The sequence below is a fragment of the Palaemon carinicauda genome, chromosome 3, assembly GCF_036898095.1.
Source record: "Palaemon carinicauda isolate YSFRI2023 chromosome 3, ASM3689809v2, whole genome shotgun sequence".
NCBI classification, from domain to species: domain Eukaryota; kingdom Metazoa; phylum Arthropoda; class Malacostraca; order Decapoda; family Palaemonidae; genus Palaemon; species Palaemon carinicauda.
The window spans coordinates 201,157,224-201,172,313 of NC_090727.1; positions in this window are offsets into that span (position 1 = coordinate 201,157,224).

Consider the following 15,090-nt stretch of genomic DNA (forward strand, 5'->3'; position numbering starts at 1 on the left):
ACATTAAAGAAATTTTTTTTTTTTTTACCAAATTTGTAACATGTACCAAAATTATTCCCAAATAGACAATAAGTAGCAATAGGGGAAAGAATATAGTACATACCGAGTCACTCGTAAGGTCAGAGCCCAGTGTGTTACAAATCTCGCATCCATCCGGATGCCAGACCAAAAGATCAGCCACCTGGACCGCACACCCGGCATGGGAACAGCAAACCTCATGCCCGCAAGGTTGCTGAAACACAGCAGTGCATGCTGTCTCCTGACAGCGTACCACCTGCAAGAATTTTGTGTGAGTATAGATTAACTTGCGCCGGGAAACCCGGCGAAATACTTGAAAATTGAAATCCGCTGCGTAGGTTCGGCGGAAAAGCCTGCGTGCTTAAGGACTAAATAAAAATAACATGTAATAGTACTCTATATATATCCCATCCTCCCGTCATGTACTGTTAGTCGATAAAATGTAATCATAAACATTCGGAGCGCTCGGGAACAATGGTTGGATTAACAGTGAACCTGACTGCCAGACCCGGAGAAAGACATTTATAAACTTTCTCAGCATTCGGAACACCCACTGGAATGGGAAGTAAGCAAGGCAAGGGACGAGCGGACTAGGAACAACCATCGAGAATCCGTAGGCCCGGGGATGCATAATTCATTACGTTAAAATATAAACATACTAAAATGAACTAAAACTTTAATGACAAGACAGAAAAGGAGTATAGAGATACCAATATAGCGCCGGAATACATGCATAAATCCGGCGCGAAAAATCAAATGCTATTGTAATCATATTTACCAGTAATCAATAAACTCCGTCTAAGCCCCTCTCCCTGACCAACCATCCATAACAATTCATAAACAAGTATTGAATAAATTAATGGATCAGAGCAGTAGAATATCTGAATCTCAAAGAATCATAGCTACTATTTTATAGATACGATTCTCAAATTATCCCAGCCCTCCCGGAACGGAAGGATAACAAAGATGGAGTACCAGGGAAATGGGGGGGGGAGGTACGAGGCGAGCACACTTAGTCCTGCGCGCCTGGTGGCCAACCATGACGAGACCAGGAGAGCGCGCTACCCGCGTCGACGCAAGGAGCGTATGAGCCAGCCTCCACTTTGGGCGACTTCCCGTTTTCTAAAATGCACGTGACCCAAGCCTACCACCCGATGTAGGGAGTGGTGGAAGACCTATAGGGGGAGAGGGCACCCAAGGGGAGAGACTGGCTCGAAATCAAGTGACCACTGTGGTCAGGGGGGTGGGACTACCCTTCGAAACCCTATGGAAAGACACGATGAGGCGATAGGCATATGGCTTGCTGCGAAAGCACGCAGATAACAACAAAAATAATAATACTGTAATGTGGCAGACGTGATATACAATTAAATAGTCTATAACGACATAACTGAGTAAAATAGGGGAGAGGAACAGGGTGTAAAAGGAAAGTACAGTATAGCCTAACCCTCCAAAATCAGGTAGTTGCCGACCTGGACAGGAAACTATACTACTCTAATCAATAACTAGCCCTCCAAAATCGGGTAAAATACCGACCTGGTCAGGTAGTCCCTAAATAAAGTAAAAAAAAGTGTTCCAATTCCCCGTAAAATACTCAAAACGAACATTTTAACCAAGATAAAATAGATATATCGAAGGGAAAGCTCACGGGGTAGGCTACCGTCCGAAGCCGCATACTGCTCTGTCGGGTAGGCTAACTGAACATCCAAATAGCCTAAATAAATGTCTATAACCATACCAAAAACACTGTATAAGATGTCTAGAAACAACTAAATGAGACCACAATTAGTATGAGGAACTAATTGAAAGTCGCATATAACAGATCAGGAGGTAGCGACACCAAAATGGCCGCCAATTTACCCATAAGGGATGGCATCATACAAAGCGGCCAAGACTAAAATCAACAAGATTATTAATTCAACGCGTGTCGCTACCTAGAATTATCAAAACAGACAATTATAATACTCAACTTGGGAGCAGGGATCTCCAAAACATTGACATCTTCAAAAACACTGAAACACAAAGCTATGAAAACAACACTTCTGAATCTCACTGGTGCTAGAAAGGAATGGGGGAAGAAGCGTGGGAAGTGGTAGGGGAAGGGTAGTCGTAATAGAGGCCAGTAGTCTGATGTAGAACGGCACCTCGTAGTATCGGGGGATATTGAGGAAGGAGAGGACTAACTGGTGAGGGACCTCTGGTCGTGGTTCTAACACGCCCCAGTTACTATATCGACAATATTAGAGCGAGCGAGCTGGGTTTATTCCTGGCATTCCATGCAACTTTTCTCTTGCATATTTAGCAGTATTTATACCATAGAAATGATGCTATAAGGAGCATTTCACGGAGCGATACAGGTCGAGCCCAGAAAACGGATTTTGAGCAAAGCGATAAATCTATTTATGGGTGATATGGCTATGTCATCCTGATGGTAGGTTCCTTTAGGTAGCTTTCTAAGGAATATTTGGTTACAGTGATACTCCCAGAGAATTAACCTGGCACGAGTACTCTTAATATAACTTTTAAGGATATCGCATAACATCAGGGGACGTATTTCTTGATACGACACATAGCAATCTTCACCCCGAATAGAGTTTCCGCTTTGAGGGGGAAGAGTGGTAAATTTGAAGGGGAGCCGTTATCAAGGTTACCCGGTGGAACCCCTCCCAGTACTACTGCGGCGTACTATTCCTTGTTGCAATCAAGCATGGATAGCTGCAGATAGAGTAGTTTCAGGTGGGAACTTTGTTACATAGTTGTATACTCCTTTTAGAATTGAATTTAATTGAATATGGGATTTAGGCATTAAGCCAAGCACTAGGGCATCAAAGGCCATTCAGCGCTATATAACGAAAATCATTCAATCATATCTGTATACTCACACCATTTAGTATCATTTTAACCTTTAATACAAATCGCAACACTTTCATACAATAAAATCTAGATGTGAAAAAAAATAGGGATTAAAAGGGTAAAATAAATAAATAAATTAATAAAATCAATTGTAGCTCGTAATATAATCCAATACTTTGTATAAATTTTCTCAAGTTCAGGGTATTACAGTTTCCCACCGGTATATCTCTAAAAGGTTTGTCCTGGAGTAAATGTGTCCTCCTCTGAAGATTAAAAGCAGGACAATCGACTAAAATATGTTTAACATCCATTGTCACTTGACAGGTATTAAAAAGAGGGGCCTGTCTCCCTTCCTCGCTCTTCATTAAATAATTGTGTGTTGCATGTGTATGGCCAATACGCAGCCTAGTTAAAATAATGGTATCCCTCCTACTTGTAGAATTACAAGATGACCATTTATCCACCAATAGATGGATTTGTTTCAATTTTGTATTGGTGGTCAGTTCAGACCATGGAGCCTGCCACTTATTTTTACGGTAAAGATGAATCTCCCTTTAAAGATCTTTGTAAGGAATACTCAAGGGGGATGGATTACTTAGCCCTGAAGCTTCCTTTGCTGCCTTATCTACTTGTTCATTCCCATCCACCCCAACATGGGCAGGGACCCAACAGAAGTGAACACTGATACTCTTCCTAGACTGCAGAAGTACTAACTAGTCCTGCACCTCTTGTACTAGATGATGGCCTGGCATGATGTTTTAATGAGTAAAAATTGTATAAAAGAGGAGGGTGGGTACATCAGGACGACATAACCATATCACCTAAAAATAGGTTTTTCTTTGCTCAAAATCAGTTTTTGGGGCTCAGCCATGTCGTCCTGATGGAAGTTTACCAGAGAATTACTTGAAAGTACTATATCTGTGGGTTTGTACAAGTGCCTTTACTTTGACCAAGTTCCTTATATGGTCTCCCAGACCTAATATATGTGACATTACCGCTATTTGTCATATCCACTGTTTGGAACTAACTTAGGGGGCAAGGAAATTGTCGATACCGACTAAAAGGCGTCAAAGTTGTACTTGGTAGGAACTAGGTGGAACTTTTTAGCGATTACCAGGTTGTTCTTACAGAGGTATACTGACAAGTATATTTATTTCTAGAGAAAGATAAAAGGCTCTGGATCATCTATTAAATTTCCTGCTGGGCGAATAAGACGCAGATACATTTTATGTATTTACTTGTATACACAAATTTAAAAATACAACGAATGTATCTTAGATAGAATCCTTTGACAATTCAACATCTTTGGGTATATATATATTTGTAACCTGTAAGGGAAGAAATACATATATGGGTAAGTCACAGGTGCCACTCAATATTGTGAAATTACTCGATTGATTTCACTCAGATGTTGGATATGTCTCAACACTGTACCAATGTTCACACGGCACTGGTGTTATTGGTTAGATTCTACACCTATATATAACAGTCCGAGATTCACTATAGTGATCTCCATTAACGGGTATTACACTCAAGGATGCTAATACCTGTTCACCCAGTCTACTGTTAAGTCACAAACTATTCACTGTTCATCGCAGCACTAGACGACAGGTTTTATAACACTACCTGCCGCCACCAAGTTTTATTTCATGCACTTGCTTCGAGTAATGTTTATAGAAGACTAGAAGATTTCCACCCAGTATATGAGTGGAGTCTAGCAAAGTCCATATGCTGAAAGTAATTCAGCGAGGAAGAAACTTTTCTAGGATCGTGAGCTGTGGGTGTACTGTCAAGATCAACTCTGCGAATAAAGTAGGAGAGTTTCGCCCTCAGTTGTTTTAGGGATAAGTTCGATCCTGAGGTTTTGCCTAGGAAGAGCTGTCCCTCCTCGAAGTCTGAAGTTCCTCCAAGATAGACCTCAAGACACTACTGGACACAGAGACATCTTCCTCTAGAGGGCAGATTCTCCAAGGACCCCACCTGTTGGTGGGCAGCTCGTTTTTGGCGAGAAGGGTAGGATCAGGAAAAACAGTTCTCCCTCTTCTGTGAACTGAATATGGCCCTAGTTTCTGGATAGTGCCACTATTTCACTAACTAGCCCCTGAGGCTATAGTGAACAAGAATATCACTTTGTGTTAGATCCTTCAGGGTACAATCTGTTGTTGTTCAAGTTCGAAGCGTAGTGTAAGACTTTGTCCAAGGACCATGATATGGGCAACTGAATCTGTTTCAGTCGTAGTTCCGTTATCAGGGGTAAAACAGATGCGGTTGGGCCACTTGTGAGCCACTATTGCTACTGTTCCTTGAAAGGATCTCGGTTTGTTGAGGACCTTCAGCAGGAGGTTGGTTAGAGGGGACAGGTGAATCCTGGACCATCTATTCCAGTCTATGGACATCGCGAAGAGGTCTATCTGCAGTCCTGGGACTTTGCATAAGATGAAGGAGAATGATCTTGCGTCTAGGGACCATTCTGACTTTAGGATTGAGCGTCCGCTGTCACATTGCGGAACCATTGAAGGTGAACTGCTGAGAAGTGCCATCTCCTCTTCTCCACCAAGCGGAAGATGACCAATATCACTTGGTGGATTTGATTCGATCTCGAGCCTTGTCGATTCAGGCATCTCATTACAACCTCGCTGTCTAGTACCAGTCTGATGTGGATTGAGCAGCGAAGTTTGTTTTTTCAGTGAGAAAAACTGCCATGGCCTCCAGAATGTTGATGTGGAAGGTCTTGAAGAGGGAGGACCAGGTTCCTTGGATTTTCCGATGGTGAGTGGCCTCCCCACCCTTCCTTTGAAGCATCCGTTTGAACGGTGACTGAAGGTGGAGGAGATTTTAGGGACACCACCTTCTTTAGGTACTTGGCCTCTGACCATGGCTTGAGGAGTGATCGCAGACGAGTTGGTATCGGTCTTTTCAGATCTCTTCGAGCGTTTGATGCGTATTTTCTCCAGACTCCTGATGCATCTTTTGTGTTCTCAACACTGGGTCTGTCACTGAGGCAAACTGGAGAGACCCCAACACACACTCCTGTTGCCTTCTTGTTATCCTGTCGGATTGAAGGAGTCTCTTGACAGATCCCGCTATCTCTCTCCTCTTATTTGATGGAATGGAGAGGCAGTGTGACTAAGTTCTAGTGGACACCCAGCCATTGGAACCTCTGAGCTGGAGATAGTAGACACTTTTCCGAGTTGATCTTGAATCCTAGATGTTCCAGGAACTGGCTCACTTCCTTGGAGGCTTGTGTGCATTCTTCTTTGGATGCTGCCCATACCAGTCAGTCGTCCAGGTAGGCAATTACCTGAACTCCCTTTAGGCGTAGTTGACGAATGACTGCGTTCGCAAGCTTTGTGGATATCCTTGGGGCTATGTTTAGTCCGAAGGGCATGGCTCTGAAGACGTACCGTTTTTTGATCGGAATATGCCAGTATGCATCCGCCATGTCTATGGAGACACTATGCCTGTTTGGGCAGTAGGGTCCTTATGTGTTGAAGCATTCTGAACTTGTGATTCACTATGTACTTGTTGAGTGGTGATTAGTCCAGAATGACACAGCTTTTCCGAATCCTTCTTCGGAACACAAAACAGCCTTCCTTTGAATTTGATAGACTTTGCCCTCCTTACAACTCTCTTGTCTAAGAGTTCTTTAACATATTCTTCCAGAATGGGGGTAGAGTGTTGGAAGAACCGAGGGAAATTTGGTGGAGTTGCGTTCCAACTCCACCCCAATCCGTTCTTGACTGGGCTGTGGGCCCAGGGATCGAAGGTCCAGCAAGGTAGTAGGTTGGCCAGGGCACCAGCCACCCGTTGAGATACTACCGCTAGAGAGTTATGGGGTCTCTTGACTGGCCAGACAGTACTACATTGGATCCTCCTCTCTGGTTACGGTTCATTTTCCCTTTGCCTACATACACACTGAATAGTCTGGCATATTCTTTACATATTCTCCTCTATCCTCATACACCTGACAACACAGATTACCAAACAATTCTTCATCACCCAAGGGGTTACTGCACTGTAATTGTTCAGTGCCACTTTCCTCTTGGTAAGGGTAGAAGAGACTCTTTAGCTATGGTAAGCAGCTCTTCTAGGAGAAGGACACTCCAAAATCAAACCACTGTTCTCTAGTCTTGGGTAGTGCCATAGCCTCTGTACCATGGCCTTTCACTGTCTTGGGTTAGAGTTCTCTTGCTTGAGGGTACACTCGAGCACACACTATCTTATTTCTCTTCCTCTTGTTTTGTTAAAGTTTTTATAGTTTATATAGGAGATATTTATTGTTGTTACTCTTCTTAGAATATTTTATTTTCCTTTTTTCTTTTCCGCACTGAGCTATTTTCCCTGTTGGAGCCCCTGGGCTTATAGCATACTGCTTTTCCAACTAGGGTTGTAGCTTAGTAAGTAATAATAAGTAATAATAATAATAATAATAATCCCGGAAGAGGAGAAGTCTCCCTCCTACCGGAAGCATCTCACTTGAAGTGCTGGTTGGAGGACTTGCCTCCTTGGCCATGTCCACCTTTGTTGCCCCTGCCTCTGAAGGGGCGTCTAGAGGAACCTCAAAAGGAACCTCGAGACTTCGGCCGAAATGTTGTTGATTGCCTTTCAAAGGCTGGGGTAAAGACAGGCGACTGAGTCGCCACCTGTTGGGATACCAGCTGGAACGTGGTAGGTGGTTGTGCCACCGTCTGGGGCACCGTGGCCACGGGAAGCAGCTGTTGTTATAGTGGAGGGCGAGAGGGCACTCTAGGTCGTTAGTCTTTCCGTTTGGGTTGGGGACCCTCCTCAGTGGAAGACTTCCTCTTGGATGACAAGCCCCACTTGTGGAGGAGATTTCTATTCTTTGTAGCAGCTTCGTCAACAACCTCTTTGACCACTTCGCTTGGGAAGAGCACTTTTCCTCAGATGTTGGAAGCCATCAGCTTCCTTGGTTCATGTCTCACCGCAGCCGAGGCGAACACGAACTCTCTGCAAGCCCGTCTGGCTTTAATGAAGTTGTATAGGTCCTTTGTGACTGTTGCCAAATGAGCTTTGGCAAAGACCATAAACATATCTGGGGTGTCAAGTACTCATGCCATCGTCTCTAATCCAGTCTGAAAGGAAATAGAGGCGGCTAGTCTCTCCTTCGTTTCCTGCTCCCTGCACAGGTGGAAGTCCGACAACTTCGGGAAGTCTTCTCCGAACTGACGTCCGGCAATGTCAGCCTCCAGATTCCTGACTGAGAAGGTGCTGTAAACGTCCTTCCAGTCCGCATCATCAGATGGTAGGGTGAGGGAAAAGTGTCTACACTCTTCAAGTGTAGGGCAAGGTTTCCCAGCCTCAACTGCCTTTAGGGCTGCCTTGAACCCTTTCTCCATAGAGGGGAAGGCAAGGGAAGTAGTAGTGATGAAGGATGGGTGCTTCTTACCGAGAGCCGGTATCTTGGAACTAGTGAAGGCCCTCTCTTTCAAGGTCTTAGTGAACAAGGATTGGGCCTTGGGGAGGTTCAGTATGATGACCTCTTTTGGCTCCGTTTCCTCTTTTGAGGGGGGGTTCTGTCCTTAGGCGGACGTAACAATCCGGGTAGGCCCCTTTGCTGGGCCAAAATCGACATCAACTGGGACCGTGCCCAGTTTGTCAGAGAGGAAGATCTTCCCTCCTGACATAGGCATGTGTTCAGCATATCTTCAAGGATTGACGTCTGAAAAAGGGGAAGTTCCTTAACGTTTAGCTTCTTGGGGGCTAAACAGGAAGACACGAGTTGGTGCATCTCTGTACGAAGCGAAGCTTCCTTCTTGGATGACTGCTTCCTCATGTCCTGGAACATGGATAGGAGAGAAGTTAGCGTATGGATAATAGTGTCTAACTGGTGGGCATTAGTAGTCGACGGGACAGGCTCAGCCACCGTAGCCAATGAAACCGAAATAGTTTCGGCTTTCTCTTCGTCGTATTCAGGAGGTACGACATTCTCCTGATCCTGCTCTTAAGCTAGAAGACTGCGTTCCGTATCCTCGGAAACCACAGACATGTCTTCCAGCTGGATGTCTTTCAAAGCATCTGAAACATCAGATTCTATCGGAATCTGGACGAGGGGGATCTCAGGCTGAGTTTGAGGGATAACTGCATCCGAAGATGCTCTAGGGAACAAACAAGCCCTCATCCTTTCATTAGGAAGGTATGGGCCAGTGGTGCTCTTCTGAAAACCTCTGACCCATTACTGCACCATCTCTCTTGCTGCATCCCTCGACTAGGAGTTTTGATTATCAAAAGCCTCAGTAACCAGATTGGAACAAACTTCACATACCTGGGGGTCCCAATACTTCAGAGCGCCCTTCGTTGACGCGCAACGCGAGAGGGTTCTGCACATTAAGTGGCCACAGAAGCTCTTGCTGCGGACCTTGCAGAAATGATTCCCGCACTCGGGATCCTGCTCCTGTAAAGAAAGGAAAGGCAGATGAGTATTCGGTGAAATCTCATAATTTCATCATACAATGCTATGTATATTTTAGCTTAGTATAGGTAAGCTAGAAGGGAAAGAGGAAAGACATCCACGTGTGTTTCCTGTCCAGCCAATTGCTATGACCTCCAATATTGAACTATATTCTACAGTAGAATTATAAGGAGAAGACAACTTATCCTTTGGATATTAAGTGTAACTTAATACTGTCCTTCAAAGTTCAATATTGGGGATTGAATAGTGATCATTGATAGCTTTCTAAAAAATAGAATCGCTCTCTTGGTCTGGTGGTCTCACAATAGGCTGCCCATGAAGCACCTTGTAGGTTGGAAATATGTATGGGCTACAGCACAGATCGCACAGTGGTATTTCTAGTGGGGGATAATCAATATCGCAGTGACTACTGACCACTCCACGGCCAATACTGTAGTGCCTGCTGGCATACGCCGGTATTACCCTGGGCTTTTTGAAGGTACACTGCCTTCAGTAGGTAATGGGCGGCAGGCCGCCAGCAGCCGCCCTGCTGCCGGCCACCGGGGCTTCGCCCATGATAGCAAACCCGCCGGCGGGCGGCGAAAGAATGTGTCTTCAGACATTGGTCGACCGGCTGTCAGCAGTTGCCAGCAGCCGGCCGGTGTGTGCGGCTGTCGTTGGGTCACCGGTCAACGGTAATCCATAGCAAGCGGCGGCAGAGCAACCTGACGGCGGACCGCAGTCCATGTCGGGTGCCGGCGGCTCTAGGACGCCGGCAGTTGACCCAGGGTAGATGGCAAGAGAGAGAAAGCATGGATGGGAGGGGGAAGCAAAGGCTCAGCCTTGCAGACCGCCATCCAGAATGAGGGTTCGTATGGAAGGGGGAATTATATTCGGGTTTCCTTCCAACCATAGCTCTGTCAGTACCAGCTGGTAGGGCAATGGAAGGCAGTCCAAGGGAGGACTGAAGAACACTCGATAGGTCAGGGGAATCTCTGCCGGCAGCCGACTCAGTTGATGACTGACAGAACCCGAGCCAATCCCACTATCTACCCGCAGGGTCGATTGTAGAATGATTGCCAAGATGTGCGAAGGCTAGGCCAACACCAAAGGACAGCAAGGGAGGGGTAAGGGTCCTGTAGGGGATGTAGTACCTGGTAGGTAATACCTAACCTAAAAGATTCTGATCCAGAGTAAAGACAACCTTAGGAGCCAGGGAATTCAATTCCCTAGACTGGGGTAGTCTGATGGGATGAGATGGCGGCACCCAGGCCGCTGTCTCAGTGGATAGGAACAGAATCTAGTGTCGGAGACATTAAGGGAAGAATTCAATTCTTCGGCTTAAGGATCTGCCGGCACAGGACTGTCTGCTAGGCCACAGGGAGGAGGCATTACCGGCACAGGACTGTCTGCTAGGCCACAGTCAGGAGGCATTATCATACAATGCCTTCAGGTGGGGCCTACTGAGGTTTAGCCTCCTGCATTGGTAGCCTAACCTGACTTAGGAATTAAATTCTCCAAGCCAGATGGCCACCGATCACAGACAAATACTCTGATGTCCCGTCCTAAACTCAAAACCAACCTCTGCGGTTGAGGGAAAGGAACAAACACCCTAGTCTAGATTTACCCGAATAAAATTCACGGCAAAGCTGACTAGGGTTAGCCTAGATTAGTCAGAGGGAAGAGGAATTGCTCTTAAATCTCACAGGGAGATAGGTATTGACTTAAAAGGCATAGGAGGTGTCAGTCTCCACTTAAAAGATGATACAAGGGCAATTGGGGACATGTATGAAAGTATACTAAAGCCCCTAGGCTAGTAGACTAGGAGCGGTGAGAATCTGTCACCGAAACTCTCTTGTATACTATCTTGGATGAGGAAATTTTATTCAGCAATATCTTGTATGTATAAAATATTGCCCGAGCTTTAATAAAACTTTACCAGGAAGGTTATATCATGCATGAAGTGTGTAGGTGCCTAGGCTAAGAAGCCTAGCACTCATGGGGCTTGGTAAATAAATTTCCAAATCCACGAAACAATCGGCATGGTATAAAGAATTCCTAGCTAAATTGCTAAATAGCTAAATTTATAAAAGCGAAATATGCTGGGAAGGTCGTTCTGGCTAACTAAATGCACATGCAATAGAACGACCGCGTCCAAGACGCCATACGGCTAGGCAACACCTCGTTACGTTAATTACGAACTAAATCGAGGATAAACTGGCAAGAGCTTACATTTATACTAATTAAAGATAATACCCAACTTTCCAGAGGCAGATGAGGCTGGTGAGGGCATCATAGCGATAAGTACAATCCAAAATAGCGAGAGGCACAAGGAATAACACCGAGTTAGGTACGCTGCATGAGAAAGAATGACTCAAGATGGCACCACACAGCGTCGTGCTGGCGCTCAATAACAGTACGAGTAGGAGCGTTGCCTTAATAACGGCCCTCCTACAATTCTTGCCCCTTTCCCCTCTCAAAGCGTAAACACTTATGGGTGTAGATAGCTATGTGGCGTGTCAGGAATACGTCCTCTGATCTTAGGAGATATCCTTAACGACAAAAGCAAGGGATATTCACGCCAGGAGTTAGAATTCTGGATACCTTTAGTAAAATTCTCTGGGATATATCACTGTAGTTAAATATAACCTAGGAAGCTACTAAGAAGGAACTTCCATCAGAACGACATGGCCTAAGCCCAAAAAACACTTGTCTCCACCATCGATCCAAGTTGGCTTTGGCCTTTGAAAAAATGCTCAAACCGAATCGGTTTGACTTTTCCTCTAAATACAGCTTGACCTCGGGATCCCTTAGAAAGTCCATGACGATGTTTTCTTCAGCTACTAGTTTAGTGCCCATGTCAGGAATGCGTAACTGGCAAACCAAACTCAAAACAATGCAACTGGAAGACACTTAAGAACTCCTTTACTGACAAGTCATAGCAAAGTTTTAAATTAATTGCCCTACTCCAATTACAAGTTATAAATAATAACCAGACTTTAACCTTTTGATTGTTCATATGCACAAAATATGGACCCATATAATCCATGAAAATATACCTGAAAAAATTTCTGGTACATTAATTCTGAAATCTCTAAGTTCTGGTTAAGCTTGATTACCCTTTCATTAAAACGTCGACACAACACAACCCTTCAACACCTTTTTAACTGTAGAGAGACTTTTTGACACCCAAAACATTTACGCATCTCCGACAAGACAATACACACCTGCATGAGCAAAGCGTTCATGATAAACTGATAATCAATTTGGTTAAAGTACTATCCTTAGACAACAAAATAGGAAACCTATACCTCCTCCATCTTTTAATCTGGACAGCTTCCTTTGTACTCTCATCAGTCCTTCTCTGTCAATATAAAGTTGACCAACTATTCTTGGCACGTCCTTCAACATCCCTGGTCCCTGGACAGCAACAGTCAACTAGCCTCTGCAAAAAAAATTATAATAACTGGAAAGCCTTTAAAAACTCTTGAGGTCATCTGAAAATGTTCAATTTCTATATCCTTACTGCTAATGTAGGCACCCAAACTGTTTACTGGTATATGAATATCCATTTTGGGATCTGGTACCACACAAAGTATCCTTACTATGTTCCCTTTGGAAAAATGATGAAAAATAAAACCTTTGGGGAAAATGAATAATGCTGTACCCACAAAAAAAAAAAAAAAAAAAAAAAAAAAAAAAAATTAGTTTCTGAAGTTTACCACACTTTCACTAAAATAGAAACTTAATTTTCAGATGCTTAATAACCTTATCACTGAACCCTGCCTCCCTCAACACTTAGTATTATATGGCAACAAACATTAGCCTGCTGCTAAAAGATGTCTAGTTCATTATGGTCATGCAACAGACGAGGGGTGAACAAAATTAATCTAGAAAAATTTGAACCATTATGGAAATACAGTCATCAAAGACTGATGACTGCAAATAATAGTTCCAAATGATACCAAGTGATTATGAGAGGCTGCACTGCTTTTAATGTTAAAATAATAATAGCTGCAAATACTATTGATGGATATAAAAGTTTAAAGCTTAAAATTGTAAAAACCACTGAGGGAATAAGAGTTCACAATTAAGATAAATTTGGAGGAACGTAGAGAGTAGAGGTCCCCTTTTTTTTGTTTTGTTTCTTGTTGTTGTCGGCTACCCCCCCAAAATTGGGGGAAGTGCCTTTGGTATATGAATGATGTATGATGAAATTCATTACCAATGGTGTATAATCTTGGTGTTAAGAGAGCCCCATTCCTGCTTCATTTCAACATTATGTATTGAAACAGACAATTACAATTATGTTTTTAAGTAAGAGGGAGCAAGGGAGGGCCTGCTCTACATTTTGTAGAGGCGAAGTACAGGACCAGATAAGAAAAAGATCAGTAAACCATTGCTTTTACTTATTCAAAGTGGGGTAGCTGTTTAGCACCACAGGCCTTTATCTCTCACAACTATGACATAGTTTAGTATTGCCACAAAGTATAGGTACTTGTTCATTTCAAGTTGTTCTTGCCTTAGCATTATGTATTGGCCAACCCATTATTTCTCTTTCCTGAAAAAGACGTACACGGAATATGGAAAAAAAATGAAGCGCACTTCATTCTGACCAACAGTAAATTCATTTACAATAGTTCACAACCTTTTACTATTAAAAAAATTCAAAGAATATTCTATTAAAAAAAAGTAAATGAAAGCTAAATCCAAAATAAATATTCATAAATTAAAAATGTAAGTATAAAAAAGTTTACTTTACAAAAACAATTCACCTAAAATCTAAATACAGAAATAAACTATTCTGAGCACTTAATCTATGATAATTGAGCACCATTTGCCGAGATCCAAAAGGTAGGGGGGGGGGGGGAAAGGAACCAAAAGGGAAAGTTTCCTGAAATGAGAAAAAAAAAGTATGTTTTTTGGCTAAAGAAAATCAATCCTCTTTTCAACACTTGGCATAGGTAAATGACATTTTTGGGCTGAAATTTCTTTAACAAGATATTGTATTATCTTGCAACAAAAATATGTGAAATAATCTGCCCTTAATGTTCTATAAAGGGGCAATTTTTTTTTTCTTTTGCCGAGTTACATCATGAAATTTTTCAAGGCAAATCCTTATATTTATTGCTGAGCAGGGTATTCATGCATGAAAATATCAAAAGTTATATATATAAAAAAAAAAAAAAGAATACAGAGCTATGCCAGCTTGTGGCGGATATGCTCACAAAATGGCTGCCAACCACACCACATTGGAAGGTCAAATCTGCTACCTGAAACGGATTAAGATATGTACATATCAGCGAGTCATATACTTATATAATTGTTCGAGGATTTGCAGAGAAATATTATGGTAGCTGAATGAAGTTTATAGGATAATGTGATCAGGATAATGTGATCAGGATAATGTGATCATAATTAAGTTATCGTAAAAGTACAAACTTACAAAAAAAGGAGAAAAAAAGCTATTTTATAAAAACATAAGATGTAAAAGACACTCACAAACACTTTAAACAATTCTTTTTTTATACATACCTAAACACTACTGCACATTCGATAATTATATAAAAATTTCATATTACACAACTTGCCTTAATTAGGTATTGATGGATAGAGTTTGACCCGAGGGTAGCTCAGAAATAGCACAAGGAAAAGAGCTGGGATGAAACAAGTCCTCACCCGACTGCTGCGCACACTGAACTGAGGTCTCGCAGGTCGATATCACAACCAATACGGATGAAAAATTAATGCAAAAAAAGCATTTTTAATTCTCTAACCTTGGGTCACATATGATCCACCACACCTATCCA